General features: G+C 38.0%; 1 protein-coding gene and 1 long non-coding RNA gene across 2 annotated transcripts in view; one reads left to right on the top strand and one right to left on the bottom strand.

The window, feature by feature from the left end:
• The window catches only part of GABRG3 (gamma-aminobutyric acid type A receptor subunit gamma3), a 559764-nt gene that overhangs the window by 376342 nt on the left and 156906 nt on the right, over nt 1-26516 (bottom strand). The gene's annotated exons all lie outside the window — the stretch shown is intronic.
• LOC108535967 (uncharacterized) lies at nt 52-25845 on the top strand. The gene is made up of 3 exons (XR_001887379.1): nt 52-287; nt 15462-17739; nt 25240-25845. It is a non-coding gene; the product is annotated as an uncharacterized LOC108535967 (long non-coding RNA).

Raw genomic sequence — 26516 nt, 5'->3', positions numbered from 1 at the left:
CCTTTGTCTCTGACCTAGGCATCTCTTGTCTTCTTCCAGAACCCATGACACTATGGCAGGCCAACTTACTAGCTTTCAAGTAAGGTAACATCTCAGACCATCACAGGTTTTGACAGGGGAAACTCTGAAGCACCACAGGAGTTGGAGGTTCCATGTATCTCTAAGTAGTAACATACAATGGGTCTAAAACAAGAAAGGGTTAGAACTCAAGATTCCCGAGCCACAGAGCTGGTGATTGGAGGCGGACTCAGAGAGACCCTGGATTCAGTGACATACAGAGACAACAGGTGGGTGCACCAGCCCCTTTCCTTGATAGGCTCCCAGCATTTTGTCTGTAGGTTTGCAACTTCCCAGGCAACAAATTAATAGAAAAAAAAAAATCTTCCATCTGGGGAAATTAACAAGCCAAAGTAAAAAGACCTGGAAATCCTAATAAGCAGTACCTGTCTGAAATCCCAGTCTTCATCCTAATATGACGCCCACAGAGAACTTCCAACCAGCCTTGAGTGTTTCAAATGTACTTATTAATGAGAGGCCAGTGGGGAAATGCTGTATCATGAATGATGTACTCCAAAACAAATGGAAGCAACGTGAGACCAGAAGAATACTTCCAGAAACTATGGTTAAGATCCTCCGAAAGAGAAAAAAAGTTACTGGGTCATTGAAATAATGGGAGGATGCTGTAAAAAAGAAACATTCTAAGTATTAGAAAGATCCTTCAGAAATTAAAAAAAAAAAAAATCAGTAGTTGGAAGGTAAATTTGAAGGGATTTCCCAAAACCAGTATAAAACCAAAAGAGAAGTCTTATAAAAGAGAAAAGTAATAACATAAAATAATTATCAAAGAAATAATACCAAACAATCTGAACAATCAAACGACTTGACTTTACATACAGTTAAGACTTGCCTAGTCCTTGGCGTAATGAAAAGAAAATCAGAAATACTGCCATTTGAAATTCCAGAATAAAAGGGGGAAGACCTTTCTGGTTGTGGCTGAGGATAAAGGGGGTTGGGACAAGAAGCAGCTCACAATCAGACTGACCTAAGGAAAGATGGCCCAGAACTCACCCACAAGCAGTGGATCAATGTTTGCACAACTCTCGGGGGAAATTATTTTCTACCCATTCACAAAGTTACCATCCGTGCAACATTCCTCAGAAGATTCCTGGAGAATATTCTCCACCAAAGTAAGGAAGCAGAATGACCGAGACTGGGAAGACCTGGTCCAGGAACCAGGGAGTCTACCCAGAAAGAGCAGGAGGGTCTTGCAGGATGACAGTGAGGGGTTCAGGTGGGCTGTCATGGCAGGCAGCCCTGTGGGAATGGGAGGGAGAGCGATCAGGGGCTGTGGCCATGGAGGCTGGCTAAAGCCTTCCAGCCCATGGAGAGGGCTGTGTGCTTCCATCCGAGCTGCCAAAAAAACACTACAGTGCTTGGATGTCAGACATTATTTTCTTTTAAAGGGAGTTAATCGCCTTCTGGACAAACATAATCTATGCGACCTCCTCCCCAAAAGACAAGGACAAAAAAAGTATAAACCAATATTCCTCATGAATATATGTGCATAAACCTTAAAGATACATATTAACAAACAGAATTCAGCAACATATAAAAATAATTATATACAATGATCACATGGGGTTTATTCCAAGGATTCCCGGCGGGTTCAGTATTAAAAAATCAATCAATATAATCTTCCACATTAACAGGCTTTCTGATTGGACCAGTCACAATGCAGAGCAAGTATCAAACAAAATGCAACACCCATTCTTAGTAAAACTTCTCAGCAAACTGAACGAGGAGAACTTCCTCAACTTGATAAACATCTACAACATACAGTTAACATTGCAGGTAATGGTGAGTTACTGAGTATTTCCCCCCTTGAGATCAGTAGCAATTCAGGGATGCCCACTCTCAACTTTCATTCATCACAGTACTAGAAGATCTAGCCAGTGCAATAAGGCAACAGAAAGAAATAAAAGGCACTTAAAAAGATTCTCTGCTTGACCAAAATTTAGTCAGCCTGAAGATACAGGGCCACTAAAAGACAAATTTGATCGTAAGATAAACTTTCCCCTCTCACCACACCATACCACACATCAACAGGGCTCCAATATAATAAATGACATTAATTTGCAGCTGAAAGACCTGCAAGGTGCAGATTCTATATGAGGAGGGATCCCTAAGGAAGCCACAGGAAAGGGAGGCAAAAATAAAGAACTTGGAGTCCCTGTTACATATACTGCAGCAAATACTAAGCACAGCCCAACTCCTAGTAAGGTTAACATAAAGCCTCACACAAATGGCCTATTTGCCTCACTTCCTATTACTGGTGTATCATGTCTTCCTTTCACCGAAAATTTACAAGCGATGTCAAAATGCAAGAAAAAACACAATCTGGAGACAGAAAGCAAGCATTGGAGTAGACTGATTCAGATATGACACAGATTTTGGAATTATCAGAGAATTTAAAATAGCTGCAATTAATATAAGGGACTCTAATTAAAGAAGTATACAGCAGACTAGAACAGATGGGTAATGTAAGCAAACTTCAGAACACCAAAGAGTAAGAGAAAATACTGAAAGAAACCAGAAAACAGAAAAAAAAAAAGTCGAGAATATATATGTTGAAAATTACAAAATGCTGATGAAAGAAATAAAGAAGATCTAAATAAAAAGATATTCCACGTTCCCGGATTAGAAGACTAAATATAGTAAAGATGTCTTTCCAAACTAATGTGTAAGTTTAACACAAATTGTATAAAAATTATTTCAAAATATTTTGTATACAGAGCTACAATTATTCTAAAACTTATAGGTAAAAGCAAAGTACCTAAAACAATGCTGAAAAAGAAGAGTGTGGGAAGAATCACTCTACCAGATATTATAGCCTATTGTATAGCTACAGTAACCGACACTGTGTGGTATTGTCAGAGGGACAGACACATAGATCAGTGGAACAGAACAGAGAACGTAGAAATTGCCGACACAAAAATAGCTAAGTGGTTTTTTATCAAGAGGCAAAGACAACTCAATGAAAAAAAGATAATCTTAGTAACTATCTGAAATAATCAGATATTCATAAGCAAAAATGTGAAACTTGACTTACACCTCAGATCTTACACAAAATTAACTCAAAAGGATCATAGATTTAAATGTAAAACTATAAAAGAAAAATCGAATTGTAAGACACTCCACTGGTGTCAAATAATGACTGAAAAGCACTTACGGAAATCATATCTAGAATATGCAAAGAACAAAATGATTTTTCATGTTGTAAAAAATCCAATTAGAAAAAGGACAAAATATATGAAACGACATTTAATGCTGATGAGAAATCAAAGAAGATCTAAAATCACTGAAAGACAGATGGTTTTTATGACTTCAACAACTCAACATAAGACAGATACGAATTCTCTGCAAATTGATAGACAGGTTTAATAAAAATTGTATCAAAATTCCAGCAAGCTTTCTGTAGAAACAGCGACGATTACGCTAAAGTGCATATGGAGATGCAAAAGAACAGGAATAGCAAAACCAATTTTTTAAAATTTTTAAAAAGTAAGGTTGGAGGAATTAATTTACCTAATTCAAGAATTATAAGTAACTATGGTAAACAAAAGCTTATAGTACTGGTGGAGTAAAACAATGGATAAATAAAACAGAATAGAGAACCCAAAAAGACCTCCATCCACAAATATATGCCCAACTCATTTTTGACAAAGGCATAAAAGGGATTCATGGAGGAAACAAATTGTACTGGAAAAACTGGACATTTATTTTTTAAAAAATTAACCTTGACCTATATCAAAAAGTAATTCAAAATGTATCACAGAATTAATAAAACTAAAAAACCTTTAGGAAAACTACGGGAGAAAATATTTGCAATTTAGGCCTGTAAGAAAAAGTCTACTGTCTCTAAAAGCATGACCCATAAAAAGATCACTTAACAGGTTAGACTTCACCAAAATTAGAAAATTTGCTGTATGAAAAACTTTGCTAAGAAGATGTCAAGACAAGCTACAGACTGGAGATATTTGCAAACCACATATCCAACAAAGGACTAGGTACCTAGAATAGATAAAGTGTTCTCAGAACTTAACAGAGTGCCCAAAAGGGCTTCAACCAAGGTGTTGTCTAGACCGTGTTCCTTCTGGAGGCACCAGGGGAAAATCTGTTTCCTTGACTTTTCTGGTTTTAGAGGCCTCCTGCAGTCCTGGAGTCAGGGTCTCCTCCTTCCATTTGGGTTCAGTTAATCTAACACAGAATCACTCTGGCCTCTGCTTTCCTTTTCACATCTATTTTTATTACTCTCCTTTTACTCTCTCTTTCCCTGATAAAGACCCTTGTGATACGTTAGGTCAACCAAAAAATTCAGGGTCATGTTTCCATCTCAAGATTCTTAACCAAATCACACCACCAAAGTCTTTTTTTCCATATAACACAAGACATTCACAGGTTCTGATGATCAGATCACGAACATCTATAGGTAGGCTATTATTCTGCCCACCATACTATGGAATACTACTCAGCAATAAAAAGTAACCATCTATTGATATTCACAATAACCTGGATCAAGCTCCAGAGAAAGATGTTGATTTTAAAAAAAAAAACAGTCCCAAAAGGTGGCAGTCTGTGTAATTCCCTTTGTGTCATATTCTTTAATTAACAAAATTAAAAAATGGAGGACAGATTAGTGGTTGCCAGGTGTTAAGTAGGGAGTGAGAGCATAAAGGAAATGTTTGTGGTCATAAAAGGGCAACATGACAGATCCTGCAGTGAACAGGATCTATCTATCTTGACTTTACCAACGTCAACATCCTAGTTGTGATACCGTAGTTTTGAAAGATGTCATCATTGAGAGAAAGTGGGTAAAGGCTACAGAGGAATCCCTGTATCATTTTTCGCTTCTGTATATAAAGCTATAGCTATCCCAAAATAAAATGTTTAATTTTTACAAACCCATCTCAGCTATCTTGGGAAAATCAGTAAATCTGGAAATGAGATGTTTTGCAGGATTTCTTCATCATTACCTGAGCACCCAGTAAAATCCCTGCTGAACTCCTCCCTCGGAGAACTCACAGTCAATTCAGCAGCTTGACCAAACTCCCTCTTCTCTGAAGTGCCTGTTCCTTTCCAGGTATCCCCCATCCCCCTGCTACTAAAGACTGCACTTACAGAGTCAGAAGAGTGGGCTGTAAGTAGTCAGACTGAAAACTCAAGTCCCTCGTCTGCACTCTGCCGGTAACGAATTGTGTGAGGTACTTACGAATGGTGAAGTGCACAGGTAATTCACAAAGTGCCTTCTCATAAGTGAGTAGGAGTTACATGGAAAAATGGCAAGGGTTAGTAGCAAAATCATTTTGTATTTTCACTGGGATTAGTGTAGTTGATAGAAGTTGTTGTGAGTGCCCTAGAGAAGAACAAATGTGTTTTAACAGCATTTCCAAAATTATTTGACAATGGAAGCCAGCCAGCCCACCTTCACATTTTTTTTCATGGAAACATCTTGTTAACTATTGCCTATGGAATACATTTTGAGAAATGCTGAACTAGATAAAATAAAAATGTGTTAATACTGCTTTATAGTATACATGCATTTTTTAATAAAGTAATACTTGGTTGTAAAATATTCAAACACTACACAAGCACAATAAGGTTCAAAATGAAAACACCCATTTTGCCACTTCCACTCCCCAAAGGAAAATGACTTTAATGGTTTGGTGTAAACAGGTTCACATTTTTTCCTCTGTATTTTTAAAAATATATCACTTTTATAATTAGAACAAAACATAAATGTGATAAAAAGGAAAGAAAGAAGGTCAACTCTTCCTATTCCCAAAAGAAACATCTAAATGATGGTTATATCACATCTGGACACCTTTAGGAAGGAAGAGTAAGGGGTAGTTATTGAGTTTCTAACATTATCTCAGGTTACTCTTGTAAGAAAGATACTACACTTACTTTACGCACAGTAAATCTGAAAATCAGAGATTAATCTACTTGCCCAAGATCACACAGTAGTAATAAATGTCTGCTTAGTATATGTTAAATTCTAAACCAAGCGCTTAAAACTTTATCCTTTTGAGTATTTACGGCTAGCTTCTCAGGTAGGTGCTGTCCGGATGGTGCTTATCCTTGTTTCAAATAAAACAAAAGCCTACAGGAAAGCCAGACTACTTTTCCCTAGCAAATTATCTTGAGCCCTTGTCAAAAATCAAGGTGTTGGCAAGGTTGTCCTCCTTCCAGAGGTTCTTCAAGAGAATCTGAGATGTGATACAACCATAAATGTAAGAGTTTATTTCTGGATGTTCAATTCTATTCCATTTATGCATATGCCTATCCTTATACCAGTATCACATTGTCTCAACTGCAGTAGTTTTGCAGTAGATTCAGAAAATGCAAATTGCCAATCCTCCAACTTTGTTATTTTGCAAGACTGTTTTTGCTATTATGGATTGCTTGCAATTTCCATACACATTTTTGGAGTAGCTTGTCAATTTCTGCAAAAAAAGGAGGCTGAGATTTTGACGGGGATTCTACTGAATCTAGATCAATTTGGAGCTATTACCATCTTCACAATGTTAAGTCTTCCAATCCATGAACATGAGTTGTCTTTCCATTTATTTAGATTTTTAATTTGTTTCAACAATGTTTTAGTTCCTAGTATACAAGTCTTTTATGCTTACTTTGTTAAATTTATTCCTGAATATTTTAACATTTTTGATACTACTGTAAATGAAATTATTCTCTTAATTTTCAGTGTTCATTGCAAATGTATAAAATTCAATATGCTTTGTTTATATTGATCTTGTATCCTGCAACTTTGCTGAACTCATTCATTATTTTAATGTCTTTTGGAGGGGGTAGATGCTTTTAATTTTTTATATGCAAGAGCATGTCATCTGCAAATAAAGATAAATTTACCTCCTTCTTTCCAAAAATATGACTTTTATAATTTTAATTATTAATAGATGCCTAACTGCACTAGGTAGAACCTCCAATAAAATTATTAATAGAAATGGTGAGAGCAACATTCTTACCTTGTTCCTGATCTTAGGATGGACACTTTTAGTCTTTTATTATTAAGTATGATGTTAGTTGTGGATTTTTCATAGATTACATTTATTGGGTTGAGGAAGTTACCTTCTGTTCTTAGTATGTTGGATGTTTATATCATGGAAGAATGCTTAATTTTGTCAAATTTTTCTGCCCATAGAGATGATTGTTATTTTTGTGCCTATTCTATGAATACAGAGTAACACATAGAATGATTTTTTTATGTTGAACCATCCTTCCATTTTTTAGGTACTACTTGGTCACTGGTGTATAATCAATATTGTACGTTGCTGGATTCAGATTGCTTGTGTTTTGTTGAGAATCTTTGCAACAGTATTTGTATTTGTATGAGGTGTTGATTTGTAGTTTTCATTTCTTGTGATATCTTCGGCTTGAAGATCAAGATAACATTGGCCTCATAGAATTAGCTTGGAAGCATTCCTTTCTCTTCAATTTTTAGGAAAAGCTTGTCAAAGAATAGTGTTAAGCCTTGTTAAAAGGTTTGGTAAAATTCACTAGCAAAGCCATTTAGGTCTACAGTTTACTCAATGGTAAGATTTCTGGTTACTAAAATAAACCTTTTATGTTATGAGCCTTTCTAGATTTTACTTTTTCTCGATTCGGTTTTGGTAGTTTGTGTCTTTCTAGGAATTTATTTATTGCAACTAATTAAGGTTAATAAATTAATTGCATCTAATTTAGGTGATAATCTAAATATTATAGATTATAATCTAATAACCAAAGTATTCCTTTGTAATTCTTTCACCCCCTCCATGAAGTTAGTAGTAGTGTCTCCTCTTTCATTCCCTAATTAACTAATGTGCATCTACTCTCTTTTTCTCTTGATCGGTGTAGCTAAGAGTTTGTCAATTTTGTTGATCTTTTCAAAAAACCAACTTTTGGTTTTGTTAATTTTTTATTGCTTTCTGTTCTTTTTTCATTTATTTTTCGTGTAATCTTTATTATTTCTTTTTTCTGCTTGCTTTGGATTATTTTCTCTTCTTTTCTAGTTGCTTAAGGGGAAAGGTAAAGTTATTTATTTGAAATCTTACTTTTTAAAAATAGGCATTTGCAACTATCTATTTATCAAGCACTTCTGTTGCAGCACCTCATAAGTTCTAGCATACTGTGTTTCAGTATTTTTAAATTTCAAAGTGTTTTCCAATTTCCTTATGGCTTCTGATTTGACTCACTTGTTATTTTGGTGTATACTGCTTAATTTTCACATATTTGTGAATTCTCCAAATTTCTTTCTGTTGTTGATTTCCCATTTCATTCCATTTTGAATGGGAAAGACACTTAGTATGATTTCAATTATTTCAAATTTCTTAAAACTTATTTAATGGCATAATATACAATTGTGTCCCCCACTCACCCAGAGAATAAAGGAGAATTAAAATACACTTGAAAAGAATATGTATTCCACTGTCATTGGGTTGTACAGATGTCTGTTAGGTCTAGTTGTTTTAGAGTGTTGTTCAAATATTCTATCCTTGTTAATCTTCTACTTGTTCTTACTATTATTGAAATTGAGATACTGAACAAGTCAACCACTATTTTAGCATTATCTATTTCTCCCTTCAATTCTGTCCATTTTTGCTTCATATATTTTAAGGCTCTCTTGTTTAGGTGCTTGTATGTTTATATTTATTATGTGTTCTTGATGAATTGACTCATTTCTCATCATATACATTAACATTATATACATTAACATTATATACACATATAAGATATATGTATATCTTTTTTGCCTCCTGTAGTGTTAAAGTCTACTTTGTCCAATAATTGAGCAACCCCAGCTCTCTTTTAGTACTGTTGCCATGGTACATCTTCTTTCTGTCCTTTCATTTACAACTTATTTGTGTCTTTGAATTGAAACTGTCATTCATAAACAACATATATATGGGTCATATTTTTTAAAAGCCATTCTGCCAATCTCTGCCTTTTGACTGCAATATTTAAACTATTTACATTTAATGTAATTATGAATAAGGTAGAATTTATATCTGCATTTTGCTATTTATTATATATCTTATGTCTTTTTTGTTCTATTCCTTTACTATTGCCTTCTTTTGTGTTAAATTAATATTTTATAGTGTATCATTTTAATCCCCTTGTCCTTTATTTTACTACATTTTTTTTTTGTTATTTTCTTAGTTGCTGCCCTGGGAATTACAAATAACATCTTAATTTACAATAACCTAGCTCGCATAACCAACTTAATTTTAACAATTTACAAAAACTTTGCATTATACAGCTCCATCCCTTTTCACTTTTCTGCTGTTATCATACCAACTCAATCATTTGACATTATGATGTCCATCAACAGAGAATGTAATTGTTGCTTTATGCAGCTGTTTTAATTTTGATAGGAGGAAAATAAAACAAATAAGAATAAATTCATATTGGGGGGATTGTATTTACCTTTTTTAGTTACCTTTACTAGTTTTTGTCATTGTTGTTGTTGCTTTTGTTTGTTTGTTTGTTTTGAGACAGAGTCTTGCTCTGTTGCCCAGGCTGATGTGCAGTGGCGCGATCTCGGCTCACTGCAAGCTCCGTCTCCTGGGTTTAAGCCATTCTCCTGCCTCAGCCTCCCAAGTAGCTGGGACTACAGGTGCCCACCACCATACCCAGCTAATTTTTTGTGTTTTTTGTAGAGATGGGGTTTCACCGTGTTAGCCAGGATGGTCTCGATCTCTTGACCTTGTGATCCGCCCGCCTCAGCCTCCCAAAGTGCTGGGATTACAGGCGTGAGCCACCGCGCCCGGTCCTTTTTAGTTCTTTATATGTGGTTTTCTTAGTTTGTAGAATGTTCTTAAGGGCTGATTTAAAGTCCTTGTCTAGTGAGTCCAATGACTGAACTTCCTTAGGGACTGTTTCTATTGACTGTTTTTTCCTTGCATATGGTTCATTCCTTATTTTTCCTTGGTTTGTCTCACAATGTTTGGCTGGAAACAGAACATTTCAAGTAACATAATGTGGCAAATCTTGTGGTATCAAATTCCTTTTTCTCCCAGGGTTTGTTGCTCCTGTTTCTTGTTGCTGTATTTGTTTCTGTTTGTTTGTTAATAGCTTTTCTGAACTAATTCTGTAAAGGTCGTATTCTTTGTTATGTGTGGTTATTGACATCTTAGCTAAGTTAGTGGTTGGGCAGAAATTTTCTTAAATGCCTAGAAGTAATAAATCTCCCAGCCTTTGCCAAGTTGCTCTGTGTATCCTTTTTGGGAATACACCTTCAATTCTCACATAGGTATGTTACAATTCTGTATTAGCATTCACTCAGCGTTTCAAAGTCAGTCATAAGTGAGAGCACAGGGCCTTCTTAGGGATTTTCCGGGTGTGCATATAACACTGGGCATGCCCAAAGCCCTGCACATATGCCATGTATGTAAACTTCTAGATCCCCAGGAATATGTTCTCTCTTTTCAAAGGCCCCTTATGCATATCTCACTCCTTAGTTTTTCCTTTGAATTTTTTTGGTGAGCTTTCTCTCCCCCAACTTGTATTGCCATCTAAGGCAGGTGTTGTGACAAATAATTGTTTTCAACAAGTACTCCTGAAGAAAAGACTGTTTGTACTTGGAGAGCTCTGATTCAGGTCAAATAAAGACATGCCCTTTGAATGGTGGCTTCCTGGGAACTACCAGACAGTTTGAAAAATTACAATTCTCTAAGAATGTTGCTTTAGGGGAACTCTTACAGACCCATGCTGCCTCCTCCAGGGGCTACTAGGCTGCTGATTTTCAGCATGATTTGTGGGCTGCTGGTTTTCAAGGATATCTCAGAGCTGGGGAGGGGTCATGAAAGTGAGGGAAGTTAAGATACCACACAGTCACTGTTCTTCCCAAGACTGAGATGTTTTACTTGAATAAATGCTACTTAGATTATCACAAGCCTTTAGTTAATTTCCAAATTTTTGGAAGGATGATTTGCCAATTGTCGTTAGCACTGACATTGCTTTTTTGGAGGAGTATCTTAATTATGTGGGTCTTGACTCCTCTATTCTTCTTACCAACTGTTAGGGTTCTTAATATTTCATAAAGCTTGTTAATGGCAATCTGAGTTGTGTTAAAATGTCTTCCAAAAAGTAACAAAATATTGTCTTATCTTTCATCTGAGAAATAAATTTCCCCTTTTCTAGTTATTTCTCTACACTACAAAGGTGTATTTATCTTCATCACACCAAACCTCATGGTCAACAAATTTATGAATTGATTGAGAGAAGGACACAAAAACATCCAAATCAGTTTTTTAGAAGAACCCAATGCTGGTTAGCAACCCCATTTGTTATTTTAGAAACAGTCATTTCAAAGTGAATCATATAACATTTTACATTATTGTTATCGTCACTCCCCCCAAAACATCCTTCCAGCTTTAGCAGAATGTCATTTTTCTAGTCTATAGAAAATATATATTCGCAGCTTTCCCAGCATCATCTCAAATGCTACTGAGAAATAACACCCTGTCACCTGGGCTTTTCCATTTATTGAGAATTGAGAATGTATGACTTGATTTGCTTTTCTCTGCTAGCATTCTTTGGTAAAATTTTCATTTGAAAAATAAAATAAATGTCAACCTGTGAGAATAACTGACAAGCATTGCTGAGACAAATCTAATCTTTATGGCAGGGTTGCACTACACTCTCTTGTTGCTTCGTATAAAAAAAACCCGGCCAGATACAGTAGCTCACACCTGTTATCCCAGTGCTTAGAGAGGTTCAGGCAGGAGTATTCCTTGAGACCAAGAGTTCTAGACCAGCCTACACAACACAGTGAGACCCCCATCTCTACAAAATTTTAAAAATTATCCAGGCGTGGTGGCACATGCCTGCAGTCCCAGCTACTGGGGAGGCTAAAGTGGGAGGATCACTTGAGTCCAAAAGATCAAGGCTTTTGATTGTGCCACTGTACTTTAGTACAGTGAGACAGAGTGAGACACTAACTGTAAAATAAACAAATACATAAATAAATCCCAATACTCATCCACCAGCTGCAGCAACTCATGCTTGTAATCTTAGCATTTTGGGAGGCTGAGACAGGCAGGTCACTCGAGCCCAGGAGTTTGAGACTAGCCTGGGCAACGCGGCAAAACCTCATCTCTACAAAAAATACAAAAATCAGCCAGATGTGGTAGCTCCCACCTGTAGTCCCAGCTACTGGGAAGGCTGAGGTAGGAGGGTCACTTGAGAAGCCATGGTCATACCACTGCACTCCAGTCTGGGCAACAGACAAGACACTGTCTCAAAAAAAACCAAAACGAACAAGCAAACACATCCTCAGTAACCCTTCCCTGCGAACATGAAGGGATAAACTGAAGTGGTAAAGCACGCTGGTGTGTAGGGAAGACTGACTTGCCCAAAACACTGCCATTTAAATTTGACCAAGGGGAAAGTCATGCACAGTAAACTCATTTGAAGTGTTCACGGTTTGGCTCTGTGTCCCCACCCAAATCTCATCTTGAATTGTACTCCCACAATTCCCCCGTATTGTGGGAGGGACCTGGTGGGAGATAACTGAATCACGGGGGTGGTATTTATCAGAGCAAAATACAATAAATGAATAAATTATCAAAGAAAAATGGAAAAATTATATGGATTTTATATAATGAGTTAAACTCGAGTGCCATTATGAAATTATAAATTGCGAAATACTGAATGTAAATTCAAATGAGAAAGAGGACATCTGAAATACTTTTAAAATCAAGGTGAACGTGTAAAAACTTTTCCACTCACTCACTTCTTTTCTCAAAAAAAAAAAAAAGGAAAAGGATTATAAACTGAAATAAAACTAGAAATATTTAAAACCCATTAAAGTATATGAAAACAGAAAGCAATGGCAAAGACGGATGAGAGATGGGTGAGCACACAGCAGAAATGGCCAGCAAGCCCAGGAAAGGCAGTGCACTGGCGAAACAGATCTCCAAAAGAGAATACAAGACTGATCTCCAAAAGAGAATACAATGCTGGGTTTTCAGTCGGGTCTTCATTCGCTGTATCCTGAATGTGCATACATGTTGTTCAGGATCAGCAGGATCAGAGAGACACATTTTTTATTTAATACTTTGTGGTAAATAAGAAGTGTGTGAACTGCCACTCCCCTCCCTTTTTGCCACAGACCTTATCCCTAGAGTGACACCAAGTCGTTTGTCCTACATGAGTACCTGGACACCTCAGAGGCACAGGACAAGAAAAACTGATTTTCTTTGCTTATGAATAGGAAGGGGGCAGTTTTCCTTTGCACCTCCTGAAGGAGTCTCCTAGAAGATGCAATAGACCTGAGTCCTAAATCCAATCTTTTGACGTGTGAATAAAATCTCACAGGAGCCAGAGAGCCCTAGAAATATCTCCAATGTCGTCAGTTCCTACCTCCTTGAAATGTGAATACCTAAAAAAACAGACGCTCCAATCTTCCTGGCACCTTAGAGCTGAACCTAGGATCTAGTCTGGGCTATAACAATTTGGTCCTTTTTGTGGAACTAAGAGATGTCTTACTGTCTTTTGAGATCAAAGCAAATAACCAGACAAAGAGGTCTAATTCTTACGGTGTGTGAAGGCTGCTTCTCAGTGAACTAGGGTTTTTTACAGGAATAATAATCTGTTCTCCCACAACCACAAAGGCTAATGTCAGAAGCTAAGCTTCTATCCACCACTATTCCACCCAAAACACTACCTCTAAGGCAGGGCATCTGAACCCACTTTTCTGCATAGGGAACCACAGAACATCAATAACAAAAAAGCAACCACACAAAGGCTGACAATCTTGGACTCCACCCCGAGAAAATCTGAATGACGACAGCTAACCTTACAGTAAAGCTCTCTCTCACACACAGGCATTTTAACACTTTCAGTCCCTCACTCTTAAATACAAATGAGATGTCAAAAATCAGAGAATCAGAACCATGAAACAGACAACAAAATCAACAGATGAATAAACAACATACAGCACAGAAGTATTAAAATAACTACAATTAATCTCAAAAAGATGAAAGTCAATGCATACATAAAACAAGAATAAGATACTGTTATGAAGGAACAATCAGCAAGAAAATAAGTCTTAGAATGTATATAATAAGAAAAATTATTAAAGTTCAATAGAAATTTGTAAATTAAAGTTGGGGAAATTCCCCAGAAGGTAAAACAAAATTTAAAAAAAGCTAAAGGACTAATAAAAAGAATATTAGCTGATGGTCCAATTCCCAGTTCATGTCAGTTCTAGAAAGGAGGGGAAAATGGGAATAAAATAATAAAACTATCAATTAAATACTGGGATTAAAAACACTCAAGCTCAAATTTCTTTTTATATTCTCTAACTCCACAACAACAATGAACACAGAAGACTTCTCTGCCCAAATGTGTAGGGATTTCTCCCCCTCAACAAGCACGCAAGCAACCCACGATGGACACCAGCTGGGGGGGTCCTCTGATTCAATTATGGACACTGTGCACCTGGAGATAGCATCAGACCTCACAGGGTGAGGGCTCAGTCCCCAAGATTGCCCCCCACCTGCCACCAGTCACAAGTCCAGGCCCCCAGTCAGTTTCAAGTTAGGAGTCCCACAACCCCCTATTTGTGTTTGGTTAATGTGCCAGAATAGCTCACAGAACTCCGGGAAACTTACCTTTACTGGCTTATTATAAAGGATATTACAAAACACATAGATCAAGTGATGCACATGGCAAGGCCTGTGAGATGGGGTGGAGCTTCCGAGCCCTCCCTGGCGCCTCCCTCCGGGGCCCTACATGTGCTCATCTATCCAGAAGTTCTCTGAACCCAATCCTTTTGGGTTTTTATGGAAACTTCACTATGTGGGTATGATTGATTAAACCATTGGCCCCTGGCGATCAGCTTAACCTTCAGCCCCTTCTGCTCCCCGGTGGATCCGGGTGGGGCTAAAGGTCCCAACCCTCTAGTCCTGCCTTGATCTTTCTGGTCACCAGCCCCATCCTAAACCTGCCTAGGGACTGCCAGCCATCAGTCAGCTCATCAGCACACAAAAGACATTTCTTGGGCGATTCCAAGGATTTGGGGAGTTGTATGCCAGGAAACAGGGTCATAGACCAAATATGTATTTTACAGTATCACAAATAATGTTTAAAAATGCAGATAGAGAATTTCTGGAAAAAATTTTCAGAAAAAGTTAAGTATCTGTGAGAGTTAATTTTATGTGTCGACTTGACTGGCTTACTGACTGATGCCCAGAGAGCTGGGAAAGCATTCCTTCTGAGTGTGTCTGTGAGGGTGTTTCTGAAAGAAATGGGCATTTGAATCAGCGAAGAGAGAAAGGACGATCCTCATCACCTGATGTGGGCAGGCACCATCCATTCTGCTGAGGGCCCACAGAGAACAAAAAGGCAGAGGAAAAGCAAATTCATTCTCTCTCTCTCTCTTTCTCTCTCTCCTGAAGCTTCTTTTCTTGCAGCTGAACATTAGCACGCCAGGTTCTCCGGCCTGTGGACTTCAGGACTTGCACCATGCCCCATCTGCCCCCCCAAGCCCGCCAGTTTCTCAAGCCTTCAGCCTTGGACTAAGAGTAACACGATCAGCTTCCCTAGGTCTGAGGCCTTCAGACTTGGACTGAGCCATACTCCGGGCCTCCCTAGGCCTCCAGCTTGCAGGCAGCACATCATGGGACTTCTCAGCCTCCATAATCGTGTGAACCAGTTCTCAGATACTTCTCTGTCTGTCTGTCTATCTATCATCCATCCATCCATCCCCTATTAGGTCTTCCTCTCTGGAGAACCCTGAGTTATACAACACCCATGACAGAAAAAAGCTCCTAAAATGCTCGAGAAAGTGAATGAGAAAAAACAATTTCTATCCACATTGTAGTAAAATTTTGGAACACCAGGAATTAAGAAAAGTTCCCAAAGCCTCCAGAGAGAAGAAAAACAAGACAAGGGATAATTAATCAGAATGATATAGGACTCACAACAGGCAAAACCAAAAGACAATGGGACTATGCCTTCAGAATCCTGAGGGATAATAATTTTCCACCCTGCAATGAAGCATAACCAAGGATGAGGAAAGCCTGAGATTAGCACCAAGGGTGTCCAGCACCTCAGGGTGAAGGGAGGTGTCCAGATGAAGGCATCCAAGGGGGCACTCCAAGCGCACAGGAAGCAGGACACGCTTAAAAGGTGGAAGGATAATCCGCATGCAGAACTCAGGTGTAAAGAACTTTGTATTTTACAAACTTTTGGAGGCTGTAGGAAGATTTAGTGATGCATTCCAAGAACATTGGGAAAAAAGTGCCCATTTTGAGTCCAAGGAAAAACAGTTTGATGAGAAAGGATATTATATTACACTTGGGCTATATATTATATCACAGCCCAAGAGTGAACCATATTTACACGGTCAGAAGAAAAAGCCTTTATTTGTGTTTACCCAGTTTAGATGTAGTTACTAGGGGGGTGTGAAAAGCGGTGTGATTAACCCACAGTCCCCAGCAACCCTTATAAGAAGATAAATTGCTGGTGTCTAAAGTTGGATCAGAAGAGCAGGATATGCAGATTATTCTGAACTACAGACAAAAATATCAGAATAAATAGCTGAAAAGGCTGAAAGTGGTTGCCACGGGGAAACAGGATTAAGGAAATTATAATATTCTTGTTGTTGTTATGCTTTGAAATACTTACAATAATACAGAGTAGGAATAACAAGTTAAATGAGCACAAAGTAAAATTTAGAAAATGTAAAGATATTTTTGAAAGTGCTGTTGCATCACCTTCTTTGATGGGTGCACAGGTGTCAAATCCTAACAAAAGGCTTTGTCACAGCCCCTGGAGAGGCAGATCAACAAGTAGAAGGGAAAACCTTTACCTACCTTAAACAAAAACAAAAATATCCTTTGCCCACCCACCACCACCAAAAGAAAGGGGAGAAAGACAAGAAGTCACCTGAGCATTTGCCACCGAGTATTTATCACTTTATGAAAGGAAAAACCACATGTGCCTTGGATGTAGCCACAAAACCCTACAATTAGAGACAAGTCCAGTGAACTCTGTGTTTGAAAACAGAGATAAATTAGGGAGTCGGTGTTCTGAAACAGTTGGTCACATGACTTCTCTCAGTATTAAGGTATGTTATACATTAGGCTTCACTGTCCAGAGAGTATGTATGCAGGGCATGTGGAAGACCTAATATGAAAAGGACACTGATCTAGTTCTTAAAAGAAAAATCACATCATGTGATTTTTCACAGGTGTATTTTCACATTTGGAAAGGGAATCTTGCCAGCATCTATTTGGAGACTTTTTCATCAACTGCTTCCCTTGGTCACAATTCTATCATGAGTTTCCTCAAGCTCTGTTCTTACAGAGAAAAGCTCCTTTGTTCGTCCAGGAGCCTTGATTTGGCACCCACCATGTGCTAGGCCACGTGTAATTCACTGGAGACAGTGGTAGGGATGAATCTGCCGAGTCCACGGCGTAGGAGAGAGACGCAAAGGCAGCTCTCAATAGATGCTATGGAGGAGTACTGAAAGACTAACAGCCGGAGTGTGGGGCCAGGGCTCAGAGAAGGCTTCCTGGGGTACTGATGGCTGCATCTTGAGGACAAGCAAGGTGGCTGCCCAGGCAAAGACCCAGGGCGATAAGGTAACAGGGAACCTTATATAGGCAGGTGCGAGTCAGCCAGCTCCTCAGGATGCTGGGCTGGAGCGGCGAGAGCTGGAGCTTGATTCAGGTAAGGAAGCATCTCGTCCATCCTGGTGGGAGTGGGCTATTGGAGAAGAGGCAAGTGGGAGTCGTTACAGTATTTAATCAGAGGAGTGACCTGGAGGCGGGGGCGACAGAAGGGAGCCCCCTAGGTTAGGGACGTGGCAGTCATCAAAGAAAGGTGAAGTGGGGAGGGTGGGCTCCCTGGGAGCATTCGGGGGCTGGAATTAGGACATGTTGTGACCTATCACTTGAGCTGGCTGAGGAGGAATCCAGGATTAATTCACACTTCCGAGGCTGGGGAGTAAATGTAGAATACTATATCCAAGAGAACATCATTGGAAAATGCTATTTTTCATTCTCAAAAAAAAAAAGTGTGCCCATTTCCACATAATCAGAATTCAAGGCAGCTGCCCTACAATCACATTACGGGAGATCATCCGCTGGAGAAATGGTCTCGGTCATCCACAGCTGATCCCATCCCTGAAACAGGATCACCCCAGCCCTCACACTTTTAAACGGAAGCTGGTAAGACACAGAAGATACATGGATTCAGCACAGCCACCTCCCACCCTCCAAAGTTAAAACCCACACTTTATCTGAATCTGCTTTCAATTATGTTCAGACATAATTTAGGGGTACTAGAACATGCAGTCAAAAAATCTCTTGAAAATTACTCTTTCAAAGCTTATATATGTCAATTTTACATTCCATGTTGGCCATTATAGAACTCAGTTCCAAATTTTCACTCTTTGAAGACCAATCTAAATGATTCCCTGGTGCAGAAATCATTCTGACAAGTATAGCTCTTCAGAGCCTTAAAAAGAATAAAATGTTTAATCACTGCATTCATATTTAATTCGCGTGCATAGCACCCCTTTCGCAAGGCATGCTGGAGCTCAAAGGATGGAGCCTCCCACTACTCTTCCTTCAGGACATTACGGAGCTGTGGACTCCCTGCCACCCCTCGTGATGCTGTCAGCTCTTCACGGCTCCCATTAGAGGGAAGGGAGGAACTGAGCTTTCCGAGCATCCGCTTTGGGTACAACCCTCTGCTTTCTCTCCCTTATCTCTCTGTTTTTTGTTTTGTTTTGTTTTTGAGACAAAGTCTGGCTGTGTCGCCCAGGCTGGAGTGCAGTGGCATGATCTCAACTCACTGCAACCTCCTCCTCCCAGGTTTGATTGATTCTCCTGCCTCAGCCTCCTGAGTAGCTGGGATTATAGGCACACGCCACCATGACTGGCTAATGTCTGTATTTTTAGTAGAGATGGGGTTTCACCATATTGGCCAGGCTGGTCTCAAACTCCTGACCTTGTGACCCACCTGCCTCGGGCTACCAAAGTGCTAGGATTACAGGCTTGAGCCAGTGTGCCTGGCCTCCCTTATCTCCTTTAATTCTCACAAGAACCCTCAAGTCAGTGCTAAAAATTTGACATTATTTGCTCTAGCTCATACAACCTCAAAGCGTGCTTTGAGACATGATCCATCCCAATGATCACCCTTAAATATCTACACTAAGTACTGGACAGGGGAGCTACTTTGAAAGATCTGCTAAACAAATGAGGACTGGGCACAGAATTCCCCTCGTTGCTTATGAGAAAAGAGACCTAAGAATCTGGAGCCATGGTGCTACATGATAATCTCTTTGGTTCATAAGTAAAATATTACTGATTTTTCTGCAATTATAAAGTTCAAAAAGTCCAAAGAACTTCAAATGTTTAATCCTCTGTGAGAACCGTTTTACCCACTAAGGTGTGTGGATCTTGTTGAACTGTGAAATCTGAAAAGTATGTACTGTAAGATGAACCTAGACATTTACACCAACAAAAATGATTTATCATGTTGAAGTTAACAGTCCAATTGCATTTGCAGCTTGTAACAATTTGGTCTCCATCTTTGCACATGACAAATTCAATTAACTTGTCACAAATTGCCTAATCAAGAAAAACTTCATTGTCATAAGAACTAATAAAAAGCTCTCCCAGAGAAATTCATATTTGGATTTTAGAAAGCAAATTAAATACTTGGAAGCAGAGCAACTAGCCTTTTGTCAGTATAAAAACATGTCAGTAGGAGCCTGTTTTAAAGGTGGAAATGCATAAAACAGAAAAAAAAAGAGGAGGGGGAGAATTCATAGCTCAGGATTGAGCCATAAGTAATCCACAGGCTGCCTCACCAGCCCCTTGGGCAATGGCTACAGAAAGTCACTCCATGATTCTGAAATGGGAGTGTAATACCACACAGGAGTGGGAGTCTCCATTAATAATACATAATTGACTAGAAAAGGCATGTGGAAGTGGAGAACCGGAACATTCACAGGTATTAATTCAGGATGCATGTTTAAAACATGAATCTGTTATTTAAAAACATCTTAACTTCTCAATAGGCTGGTAGAAAAAAAGGAGTACTTTCTAACAGAAAGCCAGCTGTATGTTAAGATGAAAGGATGACCATATTCACTTTTCTCTTCTCTATGGTTTAGGGAAAAAATCTCAATAATAGAAAACTATAAATCTGAAGCAGAAATAAAACTAAAAAAAATCACAAATATGTGGAAATAAACAACATACTCTTAAACAACCAACAGTTCCCAGAAAAAAAAAATCACAAGAGATTAGAAAATATCTTGAGGTAAATGAAAATTAAAACACCACATACAAAAAATTACAGAACAAAATAGAAGCAATACTAAAAAGGAAACTTAGAGATGTAAATGCTTACATTAAAAAGAAGAAAGATCAGGGCCGGGCGCGGTGGCTCACGCCTGTAATCCCAGCACTTTGGGAGGCCCAGGCAGGCGGATCACGAGGTCAAGAGATGGAGACCATCCTGGCTAATACGGTGAAACCACGTCTCTACTAAAAGTACAAAATAAAAAATTAGCCAGGGGTGATGGCGGCGCCTATAGTCCCAGCTACTCGGGAGGCTGAGGCAGGAGAATGGCGTGAACCGGTAAGTGGAGCTTGCAGTGAGCTGAGATTGCACCACTGCACTCCAGCCAGGGCGACAGAGCAAGACTCCGTCTTAAAAAAAAAAAAAGAAGAAGAAAGATCTCAAATCAATAATCTAAGTTTACACTCTAAGGAACTGGAAAAAGAAAAATTAACCCCAAAGACAGCAAAGGAAGAAAATAATAAAGATTAGAACAGAGATAAATGAAAGAAGAAATAGAAAAAAATCAACAAAATAAGAGCTGGTTCTTTGAAAAAAATCAACAAAATTGATAAACTTTTGTTTATACTGACTAATAAATGAAGAAAATGCACCTAACTAAATTCAGAAATGAAAGACGAAAGAAGAGACATTACAACCAATTTTAATGAAATAAAAAGGATTATAAGAAAGTACTAAAAAAAATGCACACCAATAAATAGAAAATCCAGGTGAAATAGAAACTTCTGGAAATATACAACCTTTCAAAGCTGAATTAAGAAGAAAAGAAAATATGACAACAGCAGCAACAACAACAAAAAAAAATTAAAAAAAAAAAAAAAAAAAAAAAAAAACCTGTAACCTACGGGGAAGTTAAAAAAAAAAAAAAAAAACCTGTAACTACTGGGAAGATTGAATCAGTAATCACAAACCTCCAAACAAGGAAATGCCCAGGACCAGATGGCTTCACAGGATTCTGCTCTTAAAACTGGATAATCACTGGCAGAATAATAAAACTAGACCCCTATCTCCCACTTTATACAACAAACAACTGAAATGCATTAAACATTTAAAAGTAAACCTGAAACTATGAAACTACTAGAAGAAAATATAGGGGAAATGCTACCTGACATCAGTCTGGGGAAGGATTTTTTTGGATAAAATTTCAAAAGTACAGGCAATAAAGGCAAAAATAGACAAATTGGATTATATCAAACTAAAAAGATTTGTACAACAAAGGAAACAACAGAGTGAAGAGACAACCTACAGAATAGAAGAAAATATCTGCAAATTATACATCTGACAAGGGGTTAATATCCAGAATTTATAAGAAACTTGAATAACTCAGTAACAAAAATAAAAATAATCCAACTTAAAACTGGTCAAAAGACCTGAATATACATTTCTCAAAAGAAGACATGAAAATGGCCTCTCTATATCTATATCTATATATATACACACACACACACTTTTCTTTTTTTTTTTGAGATGGAGTTTCTCTCTTGTTGCCCAGGCTGGAGTGCAGTGGTGCCATTTGAGCTCACTGCAAGCTCCACCTTCCGGTTTCAAGTAATTCTCCTGCCTCAGCCTCCCAAGTAGCTGGGACAACAGGCACAAGCCACCACGCCCAGCTAATTTTTTGTATTTTTAGTAGAGATGGGGTTTCACCATGTTGGCCAGGATGGTCTCGATCTCTTGACCTCGTGATCCACCCACCTCAGTCTCCCAAAGTGCTGGGATTACAGGTGTGAGCCACTATGCCCAGCCCAAAATATATATTTTTTAAATGCTCAACATCTCTAATCAGGGAAATGAAAATCAAAACCACAGTGAGATATCACCTTACCCCAATTATCAAAAGATGAAAATAACAAATACTGGTGAGGATATGGAGAAAGGAGAACCGCTGATGGGGTGGAAATGTAAATTAGTACAGGAATAATGGAAAACAGTATGGATGTTCCTCAAAACAAATAAAAATAGAACTGCATTTTACCCTGTAAGTATGTATAACAATTACATGTCCATCAAAAATAAAATTTTTAAAAAAATTAAAGAAGAATTAACACCAATTCTCCTCAGATACTTCAAAATATTGAAGAGGAGGGAATACTTACAAACTCATTATACGAGGTTGGGTTTATCCTGATACCAACACCAGACAAAGACACTCTAAAAAGAGAAAACTACAAACCAATATCCTTTATGAATATTGATACATGAATCCTGAATGAAATGCTATCAAACAGAATTGAGTAACACTTTAAAAGGACCATAGAGCATGAAAAGTATGGTTTATTCCTGGAAAGCACGGATAGTTTGACATATAAAAATGAATCAATGCAATAAACCAAATTAACAGAATGAAGGAAAAAAAGCACATGATCATCTCAATTGATGCAGAAAAAGTATATGACAAACCTCAACACCCTTTCATGAAAAAAAGCACTCAAAGACTCAGAATAGAAGATAACTAATGCACCACAATAAAAGCCATATATAAAAACCCATTGCCAACATCACATTCAATAGTGAATGATTGAAAGCTTTTCCTCTAAAATCAGGGACAGGACAAGAATGCCCATTTTACCACTTTTATTAAATGTAGTATTGGAATTTCTAGCCAGAGGAATTAGGAAACAAAAGAAAATTAAAAGGTATACAAATTGGAAAGGAAAATGTAAAATTATCTCTTTTCACAGACGTGACTTTATATGTAGAAAAGCCTAAAGACTTCACACCAAAAAACAATAATAATAACAAAGACAAAAACTTGTTAGGACTAACAAATGAATTCAGTAAAGTTAGAGGACAGGATACAAAGTCAACACCCCCAAATCAGTTATATTTTCATATAACAAAGAACAATCTGTAAAGAAAATTAAGGAAACAATTCCATTTACGATAGTACCAAAAAGAATAAGACACTCAGAAATAAACTGACCCAATGGACAACAGATGTGTATGCTGAAAGAAATTAAGGAAGATACCAATAAATGGAAAGATTCTGTGTTTACAGATCAAAAGATCTAATATTAAGATGTCAATACTACCCAAAGTGATCTACAGACTCAATGTAACCTCTATTAAAATTCCAATGATTTTTTTTGCACAAATTGAAAAGAAAATCCTAGAATATAGAAATTCAAAAGACTCTAAATATCCAAAACAGTCTTGAAGAAGAACAAAGCTGGAGGTCTCCTACTTCCTGACTTCAAAACTTACTACAAAGTTACAGTAATCAAAAAAGTATGGTAATTATATAAAGACAGACATCTAGACCAGTGGAACAAAGAGCCCCGAAATAAAGTCACAAATATTGTCAAATGATTTTTGATAAAGGTGCCAAGACCATTAAATGCAGAATGGACAGTCTTCCCACAAGCGTGATGAAAAAACTAGATATCCAGAAGCAAAAGAATGAAGTTGGGACTTTATCTTATACCACATACAAAAATTAATTCAAATTTTAACAAAGACCTACATATACCAGCTAAAACTTAACTGTTAGATGAAAATATAGGGGAAAAGCTTCATGACATTAAATTTGGCAATTATTTCTTGAATATGACATCATAACAAAAGCAACAAAAGAAAAAAATAGATACTTTGGACTACATCAAAATTAACTTTTATGCATCAAAAGTCCCTATCAACAAACTGAAAAGACAACATATAGAATGTGAGAAAACATTTACATATTATTACATATTTGACAATGGGTTAGCATCCAGAATATATAAAGAACCACAACAGAACAACTATTTAAAACAACAACAGTAACCTGATTTAAACTGGGCAAAGGACTTGAATAGGTATTTCTACAAAGAAGATATACAAAGGGCCAATAAACACATGTAAGGTTGTACAGTATCACTAGTTATTAGGAAAATGCAAATCAAAACCACAATGAGACACCACTGCACACCCATTATGATGGCTGTTATGAAAAAAAAAAACCAAAAACAAAAACAGAAACTAACGAGTGTTGGTGAGGATGTGGAAAATAGGCATTTCTTTGCACTGCTGATAACAAACATAAAATGGCGTAGCCACTACGGAAAACAGTATGGGAGTTCCTCAGAAAAATATAAATTATCATATGACCTAGCAATTTAATTCCAGGTGTACACCCGAAAGAACTGAAAGCAGGGACTCAGGCAGACATTTGTGTACACGTAGTAGCATTATTCACAATAGCCAGAAGGCAGAAGCAACCCAGGTGTCCATCTAAGACTGAATGGCTAAATAAAATATGTCATATACATATAATGAATGTTATTCATCCTGAAAAAGGAAGGAAATTCTGACACATGCTAAGACATGAATGAACCTTGAAGACATTAATGCTAAAGGTAATTAAACAGTAGCAAAAGGACAGATGCTATATGATTCCACTATATAAAGCAACTTGAGTAATCAGATTCATAGAGACAGAAAGTAGAATGTGGTTGCCAGGGACTGGAAGATGCAAGGACTGGGAAGCTACTGTTTAAAGGAGGTAAAATTTCAGTTTTAGAAGATGAAAATTTCTTTAGCTGAACAGTGGTGATAATAGCACAACAATCTGAATGTTCTTAATGATACTGAACTATACCTTCAAAATGATACATTTTATGTTATATGCATACCATACATGCTCTATGTTATGTATATTTTTACCCTCCCAAAATTCCCCAAACCTCCAATATTGACTTAAATTATTCTTAATTTTATCTAAATATGTGGGAACTTAAGATATAAATTCCACATCTTCTAATTCTCACATCACTGTAAATTACATTTTATAAATAAAATTCAAAACTGAAAACCAATTTAAAATATCCAATTGACCCCATTCAAATAATGAGACACACGGTATCGTTCTGCCGGCAGGTAACTACAGCCTGCAACAGGAACAGTAGGAGAACCCCAGAAATGGTCTGGAGCCAGAGGGCTCTGCGAAGAAGTCACTTCAGTTCTGGACTCGGCTTTCTATCTCTGCCTTCTTCCCATGGTTGTGGACAAGTTCTAACAAAACAACTGTGTCAAATTGTTCTGCTTTACAAATGCTTCATCAACGCTACATCCAAATATATAAAATATCAGCAACGTGTCAATGCAAGTGACAACACACTCTGTGAAACATTCACACACGAGAAGGGAAGCCATGCTGGCTGCAGCTCAACCTCAGGATTACGGGCTTCAAGGCATGGGGACATGACATGCTCAATGGATCTCCCCAAAAGTAAGCCTTCTGGACAATGATTTTAAATAATTCCTGTACCCGAGATAAGTCTTAAAGCACTGACTCGTGGGTTGATCATGCATGAAGCGAGACGTGTGTGGTGAAATCTGAGCAACACTCAGCACCCAGCATCACAGCAGCCAGGAGCTCTCCTCCACCAGATACGGAGGCCAAGCACTAGTCGCAACAACAAACCACATTTTATCTTCTTTGTAGAGACAGGGTCTCACTATGTTACCCAGGCTGATTTTGAATTCCCGGCCTCAAGCCATCCTCCCTCCTGGGCCTCCCCAAGAGCTGGGATTACAGGTGGGAGCCACCATCCCTGGCCTCAAACCACATGTTAAAGGATGAAAGGTTTCCCTTTACATGGCATGAGATGTATCCATTTTATTGCTTTCCATACCCAGGTCATATCTCCTACTTCTCAGTCTGTAATCTCTTTTCCCCTGATGAGATACTTTATCACCAGCACCCACGTGGCCAGGTCACAAGACAAAGCAGGCTCATCTCCACCCTCCACACCCACCAGTGGGGGGGTCTCTATTCTCACTGCCCACTGTGTGCTGCCCAGACCTGTCAAGGCCAAAGGCTATTTTTGTTGTAAACATGTGTATTACTTAAAATATACATGAACTTTGAGTTTTGTTTTGTTTTTTAAAGAATGATTCTTGCTTTGAACGCTAAGTTGACGACTCGGGGAAAAACTGAATAATAGGGTCACCAAACACACACTGCGCTTAAGTACATGTTGGCCATGCAGGTATAAAGGTGTAGGGGCTGGCACTCTGTTCGTTGATATCTTTAATTTCTCCCTCCAACCTGAAGTGCAGAAATTAGAATTCACAGAAGAAGCTGTGCTTTCTGCCTAAAAGCGGACGTGACTTCCAAGGAGACGCCAGAGATTTTTCACTTTCCCCAAGTG

This window comes from Rhinopithecus bieti, unplaced genomic scaffold (genome assembly GCF_001698545.2).
Source record: "Rhinopithecus bieti isolate Rb0 unplaced genomic scaffold, ASM169854v2 scaffold_13247, whole genome shotgun sequence".
In the NCBI taxonomy this organism is placed as follows: domain Eukaryota; kingdom Metazoa; phylum Chordata; class Mammalia; order Primates; family Cercopithecidae; genus Rhinopithecus; species Rhinopithecus bieti.
This window is presented reverse-complemented; position numbering and strand designations above follow the sequence as displayed.